The 16051-nt window shown below is 45.7% G+C and overlaps 15 non-coding genes across 15 annotated transcripts; 10 read left to right on the top strand and 5 right to left on the bottom strand.

Annotated features, from left to right (window-relative positions):
- The first annotated feature begins 999 nt into the window (after positions 1–999).
- trnat-agu (transfer RNA threonine (anticodon AGU)) lies at positions 1000–1073 on the top strand. Its single transcript has one exon. It is a non-coding gene; the product is annotated as a tRNA-Thr (tRNA).
- A 943-nt stretch (positions 1074–2016) lies between these two features.
- Positions 2017–2090, bottom strand: trnat-cgu (transfer RNA threonine (anticodon CGU)). Its single transcript has one exon. It is a non-coding gene; the product is annotated as a tRNA-Thr (tRNA).
- A 110-nt stretch (positions 2091–2200) lies between these two features.
- trnat-ugu (transfer RNA threonine (anticodon UGU)) lies at positions 2201–2274 on the top strand. Its single transcript has one exon. It is a non-coding gene; the product is annotated as a tRNA-Thr (tRNA).
- A 1984-nt stretch (positions 2275–4258) lies between these two features.
- On the top strand, positions 4259–4332 carry trnat-agu (transfer RNA threonine (anticodon AGU)). Its single transcript has one exon. It is a non-coding gene; the product is annotated as a tRNA-Thr (tRNA).
- A 943-nt stretch (positions 4333–5275) lies between these two features.
- trnat-cgu (transfer RNA threonine (anticodon CGU)) lies at positions 5276–5349 on the bottom strand. Its single transcript has one exon. It is a non-coding gene; the product is annotated as a tRNA-Thr (tRNA).
- A 110-nt stretch (positions 5350–5459) lies between these two features.
- On the top strand, positions 5460–5533 carry trnat-ugu (transfer RNA threonine (anticodon UGU)). Its single transcript has one exon. It is a non-coding gene; the product is annotated as a tRNA-Thr (tRNA).
- Positions 5534–7517: 1984 nt separating this feature from the next.
- trnat-agu (transfer RNA threonine (anticodon AGU)) lies at positions 7518–7591 on the top strand. The gene has a single exon. It is a non-coding gene; the product is annotated as a tRNA-Thr (tRNA).
- A 943-nt stretch (positions 7592–8534) lies between these two features.
- On the bottom strand, positions 8535–8608 carry trnat-cgu (transfer RNA threonine (anticodon CGU)). The gene has a single exon. It is a non-coding gene; the product is annotated as a tRNA-Thr (tRNA).
- A 110-nt stretch (positions 8609–8718) lies between these two features.
- On the top strand, positions 8719–8792 carry trnat-ugu (transfer RNA threonine (anticodon UGU)). The gene has a single exon. It is a non-coding gene; the product is annotated as a tRNA-Thr (tRNA).
- Positions 8793–10776: 1984 nt separating this feature from the next.
- Positions 10777–10850, top strand: trnat-agu (transfer RNA threonine (anticodon AGU)). Its single transcript has one exon. It is a non-coding gene; the product is annotated as a tRNA-Thr (tRNA).
- A 943-nt stretch (positions 10851–11793) lies between these two features.
- Positions 11794–11867, bottom strand: trnat-cgu (transfer RNA threonine (anticodon CGU)). The gene has a single exon. It is a non-coding gene; the product is annotated as a tRNA-Thr (tRNA).
- A 110-nt stretch (positions 11868–11977) lies between these two features.
- On the top strand, positions 11978–12051 carry trnat-ugu (transfer RNA threonine (anticodon UGU)). The gene has a single exon. It is a non-coding gene; the product is annotated as a tRNA-Thr (tRNA).
- A 1984-nt stretch (positions 12052–14035) lies between these two features.
- Positions 14036–14109, top strand: trnat-agu (transfer RNA threonine (anticodon AGU)). The gene has a single exon. It is a non-coding gene; the product is annotated as a tRNA-Thr (tRNA).
- Positions 14110–15052: 943 nt separating this feature from the next.
- On the bottom strand, positions 15053–15126 carry trnat-cgu (transfer RNA threonine (anticodon CGU)). The gene has a single exon. It is a non-coding gene; the product is annotated as a tRNA-Thr (tRNA).
- A 110-nt stretch (positions 15127–15236) lies between these two features.
- trnat-ugu (transfer RNA threonine (anticodon UGU)) lies at positions 15237–15310 on the top strand. Its single transcript has one exon. It is a non-coding gene; the product is annotated as a tRNA-Thr (tRNA).
- Positions 15311–16051: the final 741 nt, after the last annotated feature.

Raw genomic sequence — 16051 nt, forward strand, 5'->3', positions numbered from 1 at the left:
CCTTATATCAAGAACAGGAGAACAAGTTAAGAGTCACTGCCTGTGCCAGTAGGGGTCTCTCCAAGTCCGAGCAAAGGTACCCTGCACACAAGCTTGACTTCCTGTCTGTGAAGTGGGCTGTCACCCAGAACGTTTTCCGCTATCTCTATGGAGCAAAATTTACAGTGATGACAGACAATAATCCACTCACATATCTTTTAACATCTGCAAACTTGGATGCAGTAGGGCATTGCTGGTTGGCCGTACTTTCCAGTTTTGATTTTGACATTGAGTATAGCGCTGGGAAGAACAACCAAGATGCAGATGGGCTGTTGAGACGTCCGTATCGGCATGCCTGTGATATATCTGATCAGAGTTCTAATGATGAGGAAAATGCCATTGAAGGCTTTACTGCACAGCTCTTGCGCCGCAACAAAGAGCCTGATTTTCCAACCGAGGCAGTAAAGGCAGTATGCAAGAGACATGAGTATTCCTCAACTCTTGAGGAGGAGGCAGCAGTATCATCGTCTGCACGAGTACAATGTTTGGCTATTGGAGCCTCTGCAATACCAGCAGATTTCTGTCAAACTGATGTAGCTGGGCCATGCCCCCTGAAGCAGATGTCTCTTTCCGATTGGCTACGTGAACAGAAATTAGATCTGGAGAGCTGAGAGAGTCTTGCAGAAAGCTACCAGTTAGCCATTGAGCACAGTCAAAAGAGTGCTTTGCGAAACAAACAAAGGTTTGACAGTCAAGTGCGGGAATCCACCCTTGCCAAGGGAAATAGAGTTGTTTTGAGGACTTGTTCAGACTCACCCTGTTGAATCAGTCTCAAAAGATTCTCCTTCACCTTATGATGTTTCCACTGAGGTCATTGAAGAAGTGAGGAACAGGAAGTTACTTGTTGGACTATTTGACCATATCCTACATTTATAGTGCACAAAGGTTAAAAAGATTGAACTCGTCTCCTTCTGCAGTACCAGGTAATACCAGGTATCACCGGTTTGCCTCACCGCAGGAGGCACTGTGGCTTAGCTGGTCAAAGCGCCTGTCTAGTAAGCAGGAGACCCTGGGTTCAAATCCCAGCAGTGCCTTGCTATTACCATTTGAAACCATCTTCTTCACAGTGTTGATTGCATTGTTAATCTTGGAGTTGGGAAATCTTTCAAAGTCTGTGTATGTCCTCAGTTATCCACCTCACGGTACTCTTGAGAGCTTTAAAAACTTCTTTTCACATCCTGATCCAAGAAGCTTCTTCAGTTCTAGAACAAATGCTGGAGGTGTCCCAGGCATTAAACCGCTAGTGGAGCTTCTGAGGGTTGTTCACCCAATATTGATGTCTTGGGCGTGTCTAAATCTTCATTGTGTCAAAGGAGCTTGCAAAGAAAAGCGTCTAGACTTCTTTAAGTTGCTTGAAGACGTTTCACCTCTCATCCGAGAAGCTTCTTAAGTTCTAAGGTCAAATGGTGGAGAGTCCCAGATATAAACCTAGTGGGAGTGACCCCCCACAGAGGGACAAAAGGACCCCCTGATGATCCTCTAATCGCCTGAGCCAAGGTGTGAAACTGGGTGTGGGTCCCCATCAGCCAGAGTTTCGGTTGTGTTCATTGTGAAACCTGGCCCCACCTTATCATGCGAATTCCTGAGGTCAGATGGCCCAGGATGTGAGTGGGTGTTAAGGCGTCTGGGAAGGGATCTCAAAACTGGATTATAGATGGCAGAGAGTTGGTGTCGTAAACCCCCGCCTCTGTTCAAAGATGGTCGCTCACAGTGGACATAGATGGCTTCTTTCACTCCTCTTTCAAACCATCTGTCCTCTCTGTCCAAAATGGCAACGTTGGCATCCTCGAAAGAGTGTCCTTTATCCTTAAGATGCAGATGGACTGCTGAGTCTTGTCTTGTGGAGGTGGCTCTTCTGTGTTGTGCCATGCCATCATTGTGTCCTCTTCTTGGAAACGAAGGAGAGAAAGCATAACTCCCAATGCTTCCTGCCATCAGCACTCGTTAATGAAATGTAATGGCATTGGTAGGGAGGTAAGGCACTGCCGGGATTTGAACCCAGGATCTCCTGTTTACGAGACAGGCGCTTTGGCCAGCTAAGCCACAGCGCCTTGGGCCGTGTTCCTCTGGCTGCTGCCCAACAGCTGGTGGGGAAAAATGTGACGAACTGATTCAAACCTGTGTCTGCAGAGGTTACTTGGTTTTTCCCTTCCCTGAAGGAGGCACTGTAGCTTAGCCGGTCAAAGCACCTGTCTTGTAAACAGGAGATCCTGGGTTCAAATCCCAGCAGTGCCTGTTGAGCTGTTTCAAAATAAGAGGCAACTTTTCCTCAATGTCAAAATAAAAGAAAGTAAGGTGTTGAATCTCAAGTTTGGAGGCACTAAAGATTTAGCAAAGGACACCCCAGCAGCTGTGCACCACATGCAGATGAAAAACAATCAAAACTGAAAGTGTACTCAAACATGAAACTGCGCAACTGTAACAACAGACATAAATGGACCAGTATAGAAACTGGGTGAGGCAGGGTTATATTGAGCTTTCGTCCCAAAAGTAATGTCAACATTCTGCAAATCATTCGAGTTACTGATAAGAGAAGGTAAGACTGTTAGGTGTTGTGTTAAAATAAATGCCCAAGTGTTCTCTATTAAAAACAGCATAAGGAGGTGTTCTAGTCTTCTTGTTTCCTCTTATGTTATGGAAAAGTGTATAGGCAGCAGGAATTTGAGTCAGGTCTCGGTTTTTCTTGATGATGTCACTCCTTTCTCAGCTACACTTGAGAACCATGAGGAACGATCGCTGAAGGTCCTCCATAGGATGAAAGAATTTACTTTAAAGCTGTCGCCAGAGAAATGTCAGTTCTTCAGGACATCTGTCCAATATCTCGGCTATGTTGTATCATCAGAAGGGGTCAAAACAGATCCAGCTGCCCTCACTACTTGGCCAAGACCAGCTAAGATCAAGTAGCTTAAGTCTTTCCTTGGGTTCACTGGATATTACAGGAGGTTTATAAAAGACTATTCCAAGCTTGCAATACCCCTTAATCACTTAAGTGCTGGTTGCCTCCCACTGAAGAGAATATCCAGTCTGTCTGGCAGAAACCACAAGGTTTCTACCAGTGCGGATCTCAAAAAACCTTTTCACGAAAAATGGACCCCAACCGCTGAAGATACTTTGAAGACATTGACTCTCAAGCTCACAACAGCTCCTGTTCTTGGGTTTGCAGATCCAAAGAGACATTATATTGTGCACACCGATGCAAGCGCCCATGTTCTCGGTGCAGCCTTATATCAAGAACAGGAGAACAAGTTAAGAGTCACTGCCTGTGCCAGTAGGGGTCTCTCCAAGTCCGAGCAAAGGTACCCTGCACACAAGCTTGACTTCCTGTCTGTGAAGTGGGCTGTCACCCAGAACGTTTTCCGCTATCTCTATGGAGCAAAATTTACAGTGATGACAGACAATAATCCACTCACATATGTTTTAACATCTGCAAAGTTGGATGCAGTAGGGCATTGCTGGTTGGCCGTACTTTCCAGTTTTGATTTTGACATTGAGTATAGCGCTGGGAAGAACAACCAAGATGCAGATGGGCTGTTGAGACGTCCGTATCGGCATGCCTGTGATATATCTGATCAGAGTTCTAATGATGAGGAAAATGCCATTGAAGGCTTTACTGCACAGCTCTTGCGCCGCAACAAAGAGCCTGATTTTCCAACCGAGGCAGTAAAGGCAGTATGCAAGAGACATGAGTATTCCTCAACTCTTGAGGAGGAGGCAGCAGTATCATCGTCTGCACGAGTACAATGTTTGGCTATTGGAGCCTCTGCAATACCAGCAGATTTCTGTCAAACTGATGTAGCTGGGCCATGCCCCCTGAAGCAGATGTCTCTTTCCGATTGGCTACGTGAACAGAAATTAGATCTGGAGAGCTGAGAGAGTCTTGCAGAAAGCTACCAGTTAGCCATTGAGCACAGTCAAAAGAGTGCTTTGCGAAACAAACAAAGGTTTGACAGTCAAGTGCGGGAATCCACCCTTGCCAAGGGAAATAGAGTTGTTTTGAGGACTTGTTCAGACTCACCCTGTTGAATCAGTCTCAAAAGATTCTCCTTCACCTTATGATGTTTCCACTGAGGTCATTGAAGAAGTGAAGAACAGGAAGTTACTTGTTGGACTATTTGACCATATCCTACATTTATAGTGCACAAAGGTTAAAAAGATTGAACTCGTCTCCTTCTGCAGTACCAGGTAATACCAGGTATCACCGGTTTGCCTCACCGCAGGAGGCACTGTGGCTTAGCTGGTCAAAGCGCCTGTCTAGTAAGCAGGAGACCCTGGGTTCAAATCCCAGCAGTGCCTTGCTATTACCATTTGAAACCATCTTCTTCACAGTGTTGATTGCATTGTTAATCTTGGAGTTGGGAAATCTTTCAAAGTCTGTGTATGTCCTCAGTTATCCACCTCAGGGTACTCTTGAGAGCTTTAAAAACTTCTTTTCACATCCTGATCCAAGAAGCTTCTTCAGTTCTAGAACAAATGCTGGAGGTGTCCCAGGCATTAAACCGCTAGTGGAGCTTCTGAGGGTTGTTCACCCAATATTGATGTCTTGGGCGTGTCTAAATCTTCATTGTGTCAAAGGAGCTTGCAAAGAAAAGCGTCTAGACTTCTTTAAGTTGCTTGAAGACGTTTCACCTCTCATCCGAGAAGCTTCTTAAGTTCTAAGGTCAAATGGTGGAGAGTCCCAGATATAAACCTAGTGGGAGTGACCCCCCACAGAGGGACAAAAGGACCCCCTGATGATCCTCTAATCGCCTGACCCAAGGTGTGAAACTGGGTGTGGGTCCCCATCAGCCAGAGTTTCGGTTGTGTTCATTGTGAAACCTGGCCCCACCTTATCATGCGAATTCCTGAGGTCAGATGGCCCAGGATGTGAGTGGGTGTTAAGGCGTCTGGGAAGGGATCTCAAAACTGGATTATAGATGGCAGAGAGTTGGTGTCGTAAACCCCCGCCTCTGTTCAAAGATGGTCGCTCACAGTGGACATAGATGGCTTCTTTCACTCCTCTTTCAAACCATCTGTCCTCTCTGTCCAAAATGGCAACGTTGGCATCCTCGAAAGAGTGTCCTTTATCCTTAAGATGCAGATGGACAGCTGAGTCTTGTCTTGTGGAGGTGGCTCTTCTGTGTTGTGCCATGCCATCATTGTGTCCTCTTCTTGGAAACGAAGGAGAGAAAGCATAACTCCCAATGCTTCCCGCCATCAGCACCCGATAATGAAATGTAATGGCATTGGTAGGGAGGTAAGGCACTGCCGGGATTTGAACCCAGGATCTCCTGTTTACGAGACAGGCGCTTTGGCCAGCTAAGCCACAGCGCCTTGAGCCGTGTTCCTCTGGCTGCTGCCCAACAGCTGGTGGGGAAAAATGTGACGAACTGATTCAAACCTGTGTCTGCAGAGGTTACTTGGTTTTTCCCTTCCCTGAAGGAGGCACTGTAGCTTAGCTGGTCAAAGCACCTGTCTTGTAAACAGGAGATCCTGGGTTCAAATCCCAGCAGTGCCTGTTGAGCTGTTTCAAAATAAGAGGCAACTTTTCCTCAATGTCAAAATAAAAGAAAGTAAGGTGTTGAATCTCAAGTTTGGAGGCACTAAAGATTTAGCAAAGGACACCCCAGCAGCTGTGCACCACATGCAGATGAAAAACAATCAAAACTGAAAGTGTACTCAAACATGAAACTGCGCAACTGTAACAACAGACATAAATGGACCAGTATAGAAACTGGGTGAGGCAGGGTCATATTGAGCTTTCGTCCCAAAAGTACTGTCAAGATTCTGCAAATCATTTGATTTACTGATAAGAGAAGGTAAGACTGTTAGGTGTTGTGTTAAAATAAATGCCCAAGTGTTCTCTATTAAAAACAGCATAAGGAGGCGTTCTAGTCTTCTTGTTTCCTCTTATGTTATGGAAAAGTGTATAGGCAGCAGGAATTTGAGTCAGGTCTCGGTTTTTCTTGATGATGTCACTCCTTTCTCAGCTACACTTGAGAACCATGAGGAACGATCGCTGAAGGTCCTCCATAGGATGAAAGAATTTACTTTAAAGCTGTCGCCAGAGAAATGTCAGTTCTTCAGGACATCTGTCCAATATCTCGGCTATGTTGTATCATCAGAAGGGGTCAAAACAGATCCAGCTGCCCTCACTACCTGGCCAAGACCAGCTAAGATCAAGTAGCTTAAGTCTTTCCTTGGGTTCACTGGATATTACAGGAGGTTTATAAAAGACTATTCCAAGCTTGCAATACCCCTTAATCACTTAAGTGCTGGTTGCCTCCCACTGAAGAGAAAATCCAGTCTGTCTGGCAGAAACCACAAGGTTTCTACCAGTGCGGATCTCAAAAAACCTTTTCACGAAAAATGGACCCCAACCGCTGAAGATACTTTGAAGACATTGACTCTCAAGCTCACAACAGCTCCTGTTCTTGGGTTTGCAGATCCAAAGAGACATTATATTGTGCACACCGATGCAAGCGCCCATGTTCTCGGTGCAGCCTTATATCAAGAACAGGAGAACAAGTTAAGAGTCACTGCCTGTGCCAGTAGGGGTCTCTCCAAGTCCGAGCAAAGGTACCCTGCACACAAGCTTGACTTCCTGTCTGTGAAGTGGGCTGTCACCCAGAACGTTTTCCGCTATCTCTATGGAGCAAAATTTACAGTGATGACAGACAATAATCCACTCACATATGTTTTAACATCTGCAAAGTTGGATGCAGTAGGGCATTGCTGGTTGGCCGTACTTTCCAGTTTTGATTTTGACATTGAGTATAGCGCTGGGAAGAACAACCAAGATGCAGATGGGCTGTTGAGACGTCCGTATCGGCATGCCTGTGATATATCTGATCAGAGTTCTAATGATGAGGAAAATGCCATTGAAGGCTTTACTGCACAGCTCTTGCGCCGCAACAAAGAGCCTGATTTTCCAACCGAGGCAGTAAAGGCAGTATGCAAGAGACATGAGTATTCCTCAACTCTTGAGGAGGAGGCAGCAGTATCATCGTCTGCACGAGTACAATGTTTGGCTATTGGAGCCTCTGCAATACCAGCAGATTTCTGTCAAACTGATGTAGCTGGGCCATGCCCCCTGAAGCAGATGTCTCTTTCCGATTGGCTACGTGAACAGAAATTAGATCTGGAGAGCTGAGAGAGTCTTGCAGAAAGCTACCAGTTAGCCATTGAGCACAGTCAAAAGAGTGCTTTGCGAAACAAACAAAGGTTTGACAGTCAAGTGCGGGAATCCACCCTTGCCAAGGGAAATAGAGTTGTTTTGAGGACTTGTTCAGACTCACCCTGTTGAATCAGTCTCAAAAGATTCTCCTTCACCTTATGATGTTTCCACTGAGGTCATTGAAGAAGTGAGGAACAGGAAGTTACTTGTTGGACTATTTGACCATATCCTACATTTATAGTGCACAAAGGTTAAAAAGATTGAACTCGTCTCCTTCTGCAGTACCAGGTAATACCAGGTATCACCGGTTTGCCTCACCGCAGGAGGCACTGTGGCTTAGCTGGTCAAAGCGCCTGTCTAGTAAGCAGGAGACCCTGGGTTCAAATCCCAGCAGTGCCTTGCTATTACCATTTGAAACCATCTTCTTCACAGTGTTGATTGCATTGTTAATCTTGGAGTTGGGAAATCTTTCAAAGTCTGTGTATGTCCTCAGTTATCCACCTCACGGTACTCTTGAGAGCTTTAAAAACTTCTTTTCACATCCTGATCCAAGAAGCTTCTTCAGTTCTAGAACAAATGCTGGAGGTGTCCCAGGCATTAAACCGCTAGTGGAGCTTCTGAGGGTTGTTCACCCAATATTGATGTCTTGGGCGTGTCTAAATCTTCATTGTGTCAAAGGAGCTTGCAAAGAAAAGCGTCTAGACTTCTTTAAGTTGCTTGAAGACGTTTCACCTCTCATCCGAGAAGCTTCTTAAGTTCTAAGGTCAAATGGTGGAGAGTCCCAGATATAAACCTAGTGGGAGTGACCCCCCACAGAGGGACAAAAGGACCCCCTGATGATCCTCTAATCGCCTGAGCCAAGGTGTGAAACTGGGTGTGGGTCCCCATCAGCCAGAGTTTCGGTTGTGTTCATTGTGAAACCTGGCCCCACCTTATCATGCGAATTCCTGAGGTCAGATGGCCCAGGATGTGAGTGGGTGTTAAGGCGTCTGGGAAGGGATCTCAAAACTGGATTATAGATGGCAGAGAGTTGGTGTCGTAAACCCCCGCCTCTGTTCAAAGATGGTCGCTCACAGTGGACATAGATGGCTTCTTTCACTCCTCTTTCAAACCATCTGTCCTCTCTGTCCAAAATGGCAACGTTGGCATCCTCGAAAGAGTGTCCTTTATCCTTAAGATGCAGATGGACAGCTGAGTCTTGTCTTGTGGAGGTGGCTCTTCTGTGTTGTGCCATGCCATCATTGTGTCCTCTTCTTGGAAACGAAGGAGAGAAAGCATAACTCCCAATGCTTCCTGCCATCAGCACTCGTTAATGAAATGTAATGGCATTGGTAGGGAGGTAAGGCACTGCCGGGATTTGAACCCAGGATCTCCTGTTTACGAGACAGGCGCTTTGGCCAGCTAAGCCACAGCGCCTTGAGCCGTGTTCCTCTGGCTGCTGCCCAACAGCTGGTGGGGAAAAATGTGACGAACTGATTCAAACCTGTGTCTGCAGAGGTTACTTGGTTTTTCCCTTCCCTGAAGGAGGCACTGTAGCTTAGCCGGTCAAAGCACCTGTCTTGTAAACAGGAGATCCTGGGTTCAAATCCCAGCAGTGCCTGTTGAGCTGTTTCAAAATAAGAGGCAACTTTTCCTCAATGTCAAAATAAAAGAAAGTAAGGTGTTGAATCTCAAGTTTGGAGGCACTAAAGATTTAGCAAAGGACACCCCAGCAGCTGTGCACCACATGCAGATGAAAAACAATCAAAACTGAAAGTGTACTCAAACATGAAACTGCGCAACTGTAACAACAGACATAAATGGACCAGTATAGAAACTGGGTGAGGCAGGGTCATATTGAGCTTTCGTCCCAAAAGTACTGTCAAGATTCTGCAAATCATTTGATTTACTGATAAGAGAAGGTAAGACTGTTAGGTGTTGTGTTAAAATAAATGCCCAAGTGTTCTCTATTAAAAACAGCATAAGGAGGCGTTCTAGTCTTCTTGTTTCCTCTTATGTTATGGAAAAGTGTATAGGCAGCAGGAATTTGAGTCAGGTCTCGGTTTTTCTTGATGATGTCACTCCTTTCTCAGCTACACTTGAGAACCATGAGGAACGATCGCTGAAGGTCCTCCATAGGATGAAAGAATTTACTTTAAAGCTGTCGCCAGAGAAATGTCAGTTCTTCAGGACATCTGTCCAATATCTCGGCTATGTTGTATCATCAGAAGGGGTCAAAACAGATCCAGCTGCCCTCACTACCTGGCCAAGACCAGCTAAGATCAAGTAGCTTAAGTCTTTCCTTGGGTTCACTGGATATTACAGGAGGTTTATAAAAGACTATTCCAAGCTTGCAATACCCCTTAATCACTTAAGTGCTGGTTGCCTCCCACTGAAGAGAAAATCCAGTCTGTCTGGCAGAAACCACAAGGTTTCTACCAGTGCGGATCTCAAAAAACCTTTTCACGAAAAATGGACCCCAACCGCTGAAGATACTTTGAAGACATTGACTCTCAAGCTCACAACAGCTCCTGTTCTTGGGTTTGCAGATCCAAAGAGACATTATATTGTGCACACCGATGCAAGCGCCCATGTTCTCGGTGCAGCCTTATATCAAGAACAGGAGAACAAGTTAAGAGTCACTGCCTGTGCCAGTAGGGGTCTCTCCAAGTCCGAGCAAAGGTACCCTGCACACAAGCTTGACTTCCTGTCTGTGAAGTGGGCTGTCACCCAGAACGTTTTCCGCTATCTCTATGGAGCAAAATTTACAGTGATGACAGACAATAATCCACTCACATATGTTTTAACATCTGCAAAGTTGGATGCAGTAGGGCATTGCTGGTTGGCCGTACTTTCCAGTTTTGATTTTGACATTGAGTATAGCGCTGGGAAGAACAACCAAGATGCAGATGGGCTGTTGAGACGTCCGTATCGGCATGCCTGTGATATATCTGATCAGAGTTCTAATGATGAGGAAAATGCCATTGAAGGCTTTACTGCACAGCTCTTGCGCCGCAACAAAGAGCCTGATTTTCCAACCGAGGCAGTAAAGGCAGTATGCAAGAGACATGAGTATTCCTCAACTCTTGAGGAGGAGGCAGCAGTATCATCGTCTGCACGAGTACAATGTTTGGCTATTGGAGCCTCTGCAATACCAGCAGATTTCTGTCAAACTGATGTAGCTGGGCCATGCCCCCTGAAGCAGATGTCTCTTTCCGATTGGCTACGTGAACAGAAATTAGATCTGGAGAGCTGAGAGAGTCTTGCAGAAAGCTACCAGTTAGCCATTGAGCACAGTCAAAAGAGTGCTTTGCGAAACAAACAAAGGTTTGACAGTCAAGTGCGGGAATCCACCCTTGCCAAGGGAAATAGAGTTGTTTTGAGGACTTGTTCAGACTCACCCTGTTGAATCAGTCTCAAAAGATTCTCCTTCACCTTATGATGTTTCCACTGAGGTCATTGAAGAAGTGAGGAACAGGAAGTTACTTGTTGGACTATTTGACCATATCCTACATTTATAGTGCACAAAGGTTAAAAAGATTGAACTCGTCTCCTTCTGCAGTACCAGGTAATACCAGGTATCACCGGTTTGCCTCACCGCAGGAGGCACTGTGGCTTAGCTGGTCAAAGCGCCTGTCTAGTAAGCAGGAGACCCTGGGTTCAAATCCCAGCAGTGCCTTGCTATTACCATTTGAAACCATCTTCTTCACAGTGTTGATTGCATTGTTAATCTTGGAGTTGGGAAATCTTTCAAAGTCTGTGTATGTCCTCAGTTATCCACCTCACGGTACTCTTGAGAGCTTTAAAAACTTCTTTTCACATCCTGATCCAAGAAGCTTCTTCAGTTCTAGAACAAATGCTGGAGGTGTCCCAGGCATTAAACCGCTAGTGGAGCTTCTGAGGGTTGTTCACCCAATATTGATGTCTTGGGCGTGTCTAAATCTTCATTGTGTCAAAGGAGCTTGCAAAGAAAAGCGTCTAGACTTCTTTAAGTTGCTTGAAGACGTTTCACCTCTCATCCGAGAAGCTTCTTAAGTTCTAAGGTCAAATGGTGGAGAGTCCCAGATATAAACCTAGTGGGAGTGACCCCCCACAGAGGGACAAAAGGACCCCCTGATGATCCTCTAATCGCCTGAGCCAAGGTGTGAAACTGGGTGTGGGTCCCCATCAGCCAGAGTTTCGGTTGTGTTCATTGTGAAACCTGGCCCCACCTTATCATGCGAATTCCTGAGGTCAGATGGCCCAGGATGTGAGTGGGTGTTAAGGCGTCTGGGAAGGGATCTCAAAACTGGATTATAGATGGCAGAGAGTTGGTGTCATAAACCCCCGCCTCTGTTCAAAGATGGTCGCTCACAGTGGACATAGATGGCTTCTTTCACTCCTCTTTCAAACCATCTGTCCTCTCTGTCCAAAATGGCAACGTTGGCATCCTCGAAAGAGTGTCCTTTATCCTTAAGATGCAGATGGACTGGTGAGTCTTGTCTTGTGGAGGTGGCTCTTCTGTGTTGTGCCATGCCATCATTGTGTCCTCTTCTTGGAAACGAAGGAGAGAAAGCATAACTCCCAATGCTTCCTGCCATCAGCACTCGTTAATGAAATGTAATGGCATTGGTAGGGAGGTAAGGCACTGCCGGGATTTGAACCCAGGATCTCCTGTTTACGAGACAGGCGCTTTGGCCAGCTAAGCCACAGCGCCTTGGGCCGTGTTCCTCTGGCTGCTGCCCAACAGCTGGTGGGGAAAAATGTGACGAACTGATTCAAACCTGTGTCTGCAGAGGTTACTTGGTTTTTCCCTTCCCTGAAGGAGGCACTGTAGCTTAGCCGGTCAAAGCACCTGTCTTGTAAACAGGAGATCCTGGGTTCAAATCCCAGCAGTGCCTGTTGAGCTGTTTCAAAATAAGAGGCAACTTTTCCTCAATGTCAAAATAAAAGAAAGTAAGGTGTTGAATCTCAAGTTTGGAGGCACTAAAGATTTAGCAAAGGACACCCCAGCAGCTGTGCACCACATGCAGATGAAAAACAATCAAAACTGAAAGTGTACTCAAACATGAAACTGCGCAACTGTAACAACAGACATAAATGGACCAGTATAGAAACTGGGTGAGGCAGGGTTATATTGAGCTTTCGTCCCAAAAGTAATGTCAACATTCTGCAAATCATTCGAGTTACTGATAAGAGAAGGTAAGACTGTTAGGTGTTGTGTTAAAATAAATGCCCAAGTGTTCTCTATTAAAAACAGCATAAGGAGGTGTTCTAGTCTTCTTGTTTCCTCTTATGTTATGGAAAAGTGTATAGGCAGCAGGAATTTGAGTCAGGTCTCGGTTTTTCTTGATGATGTCACTCCTTTCTCAGCTACACTTGAGAACCATGAGGAACGATCGCTGAAGGTCCTCCATAGGATGAAAGAATTTACTTTAAAGCTGTCGCCAGAGAAATGTCAGTTCTTCAGGACATCTGTCCAATATCTCGGCTATGTTGTATCATCAGAAGGGGTCAAAACAGATCCAGCTGCCCTCACTACTTGGCCAAGACCAGCTAACATCAAGTAGCTTAAGTCTTTCCTTGGGTTCACTGGATATTACAGGAGGTTTATAAAAGACTATTCCAAGCTTGCAATACCCCTTAATCACTTAAGTGCTGGTTGCCTCCCACTGAAGAGAATATCCAGTCTGTCTGGCAGAAACCACAAGGTTTCTACCAGTGCGGATCTCAAAAAACCTTTTCACGAAAAATGGACCCCAACCGCTGAAGATACTTTGAAGACATTGACTCTCAAGCTCACAACAGCTCCTGTTCTTGGGTTTGCAGATCCAAAGAGACATTATATTGTGCACACCGATGCAAGCGCCCATGTTCTCGGTGCAGCCTTATATCAAGAACAGGAGAACAAGTTAAGAGTCACTGCCTGTGCCAGTAGGGGTCTCTCCAAGTCCGAGCAAAGGTACCCTGCACACAAGCTTGACTTCCTGTCTGTGAAGTGGGCTGTCACCCAGAACGTTTTCCGCTATCTCTATGGAGCAAAATTTACAGTGATGACAGACAATAATCCACTCACATATGTTTTAACATCTGCAAAGTTGGATGCAGTAGGGCATTGCTGGTTGGCCGTACTTTCCAGTTTTGATTTTGACATTGAGTATAGCGCTGGGAAGAACAACCAAGATGCAGATGGGCTGTTGAGACGTCCGTATCGGCATGCCTGTGATATATCTGATCAGAGTTCTAATGATGAGGAAAATGCCATTGAAGGCTTTACTGCACAGCTCTTGCGCCGCAACAAAGAGCCTGATTTTCCAACCGAGGCAGTAAAGGCAGTATGCAAGAGACATGAGTATTCCTCAACTCTTGAGGAGGAGGCAGCAGTATCATCGTCTGCACGAGTACAATGTTTGGCTATTGGAGCCTCTGCAATACCAGCAGATTTCTGTCAAACTGATGTAGCTGGGCCATGCCCCCTGAAGCAGATGTCTCTTTCCGATTGGCTACGTGAACAGAAATTAGATCTGGAGAGCTGAGAGAGTCTTGCAGAAAGCTACCAGTTAGCCATTGAGCACAGTCAAAAGAGTGCTTTGCGAAACAAACAAAGGTTTGACAGTCAAGTGCGGGAATCCACCCTTGCCAAGGGAAATAGAGTTGTTTTGAGGACTTGTTCAGACTCACCCTGTTGAATCAGTCTCAAAAGATTCTCCTTCACCTTATGATGTTTCCACTGAGGTCATTGAAGAAGTGAAGAACAGGAAGTTACTTGTTGGACTATTTGACCATATCCTACATTTATAGTGCACAAAGGTTAAAAAGATTGAACTCGTCTCCTTCTGCAGTACCAGGTAATACCAGGTATCACCGGTTTGCCTCACCGCAGGAGGCACTGTGGCTTAGCTGGTCAAAGCGCCTGTCTAGTAAGCAGGAGACCCTGGGTTCAAATCCCAGCAGTGCCTTGCTATTACCATTTGAAACCATCTTCTTCACAGTGTTGATTGCATTGTTAATCTTGGAGTTGGGAAATCTTTCAAAGTCTGTGTATGTCCTCAGTTATCCACCTCACGGTACTCTTGAGAGCTTTAAAAACTTCTTTTCACATCCTGATCCAAGAAGCTTCTTCAGTTCTAGAACAAATGCTGGAGGTGTCCCAGGCATTAAACCGCTAGTGGAGCTTCTGAGGGTTGTTCACCCAATATTGATGTCTTGGGCGTGTCTAAATCTTCATTGTGTCAAAGGAGCTTGCAAAGAAAAGCGTCTAGACTTCTTTAAGTTGCTTGAAGACGTTTCACCTCTCATCCGAGAAGCTTCTTAAGTTCTAAGGTCAAATGGTGGAGAGTCCCAGATATAAACCTAGTGGGAGTGACCCCCCACAGAGGGACAAAAGGACCCCCTGATGATCCTCTAATCGCCTGAGCCAAGGTGTGAAACTGGGTGTGGGTCCCCATCAGCCAGAGTTTCGGTTGTGTTCATTGTGAAACCTGGCCCCACCTTATCATGCGAATTCCTGAGGTCAGATGGCCCAGGATGTGAGTGGGTGTTAAGGCGTCTGGGAAGGGATCTCAAAACTGGATTATAGATGGCAGAGAGTTGGTGTCGTAAACCCCCGCCTCTGTTCAAAGATGGTCGCTCACAGTGGACATAGATGGCTTCTTTCACTCCTCTTTCAAACCATCTGTCCTCTCTGTCCAAAATGGCAACGTTGGCATCCTCGAAAGAGTGTCCTTTATCCTTAAGATGCAGATGGACAGCTGAGTCTTGTCTTGTGGAGGTGGCTCTTCTGTGTTGTGCCATGCCATCATTGTGTCCTCTTCTTGGAAACGAAGGAGAGAAAGCATAACTCCCAATGCTTCCCGCCATCAGCACCCGTTAATGAAATGTAATGGCATTGGTAGGGAGGTAAGGCACTGCCGGGATTTGAACCCAGGATCTCCTGTTTACGAGACAGGCGCTTTGGCCAGCTAAGCCACAGCGCCTTGGGCCGTGTTCCTCTGGCTGCTGCCCAACAGCTGGTGGGGAAAAATGTGACGAACTGATTCAAACCTGTGTCTGCAGAGGTTACTTGGTTTTTCCCTTCCCTGAAGGAGGCACTGTAGCTTAGCCGGTCAAAGCACCTGTCTTGTAAACAGGAGATCCTGGGTTCAAATCCCAGCAGTGCCTGTTGAGCTGTTTCAAAATAAGAGGCAACTTTTCCTCAATGTCAAAATAAAAGAACGTAAGGTGTTGAATCTCAAGTTTGGAGGCACTAAAGATTTAGCAAAGGACACCCCAGCAGCTGTGCACCACATGCAGATGAAAAACAATCAAAACTGAAAGTGTACTCAAACATGAAACTGCGCAACTGTAACAACAGACATAAATGGACCAGTATAGAAACTGGGTGAGGCAGGGTTATATTGAGCTTTCGTCCCAAAAGTAATGTCAACATTCTGCAAATCATTCGAGTTACTGATAAGAGAAGGTAAGACTGTTAGGTGTTGTGTTAAAATAAATGCCCAAGTGTTCTCTATTAAAAACAGCATAAGGAGGTGTTCTAGTCTTCTTGTTTCCTCTTATGTTATGGAAAAGTGTATAGGCAGCAGGAATTTGAGTCAGGTCTCGGTTTTTCTTGATGATGTCACTCCTTTCTCAGCTACACTTGAGAACCATGAGGAACGATCGCTGAAGGTCCTCCATAGGATGAAAGAATTTACTTTAAAGCTGTCGCCAGAGAAATGTCAGTTCTTCAGGACATCTGTCCAATATCTCGGCTATGTTGTATCATCAGAAGGGGTCAAAACAGATCCAGCTGCCCTCACTACTTGGCCAAGACCAGCTAACATCAAGTAGCTTAAGTCTTTCCTTGGGTTCACTGGATATTACAGGAGGTTTATAAAAGACTATTCCAAGCTTGCAATACCC

Source organism: Mchenga conophoros, linkage group LG3 (genome assembly GCF_057382185.1).
Source record: "Mchenga conophoros isolate Kocher_MC1m ecotype Shallow Benthic linkage group LG3, M_conophoros_male_GT1.1, whole genome shotgun sequence".
NCBI classification, from domain to species: domain Eukaryota; kingdom Metazoa; phylum Chordata; class Actinopteri; order Cichliformes; family Cichlidae; genus Mchenga; species Mchenga conophoros.